Raw genomic sequence first — 663 nt, forward strand, 5'->3', positions numbered from 1 at the left:
GATCTCATAGCAGATCTAGCTTGAGCAGGAAGTTGCCCCAGAGACCTCCTGAGCTCCCTTCCAAGCTAAAGGCAACTATGGATCTAAGAATATATATATTTTTAATTCATGTGATTGTACATAATTTGCAAAATGCCCCCAAATAAAGCAGGAGAGAGTAGAATCAGCACATTAAACTTACTGGCTTTTCCATTCTTCTTTATGATCAATCCCAAAGCTCTAATTCTAGAAGCATCTTTCTTGGCAACCAAGCATAAATCCAGAGTATCCCACAGAAATGAATAAATTCTCTGTGCTTCTCCCGCAGTGCTATTGCTGACAGAGATCACAGAACCATGGAATAGTTTGAGTTGGAAGGGTCCTTCAAAGGTCATCTGGTCCAACCCCCCTGCAATAAGCAGGGATACCTTCAACTAGATCAGGTTGCCCAGAACCACATCCAGCCTGACCTTGAATGTCTCCACAGGTGCTCGGTCTTTGCTGTCTGATGGTGGGACCTCTAGAACAGGATATCTCAGCAAAGATTACTCCAGTCATTTTGTCACCCTCTTAGTCCAGCGATGTCGGAAAAAAAACCAGCTAAGTATTGCTCCCGTTACCTCATGTTATACACACCTGGCCTCCACATACCTTCTACCTACACTACTTAATCAATTTCCCTAC

Source organism: Nestor notabilis, unplaced genomic scaffold (assembly GCF_000696875.1).
Source record: "Nestor notabilis isolate BGI_N333 unplaced genomic scaffold, ASM69687v1 scaffold2115, whole genome shotgun sequence".
NCBI classification, from domain to species: Eukaryota; Metazoa; Chordata; class Aves; order Psittaciformes; family Psittacidae; genus Nestor; species Nestor notabilis.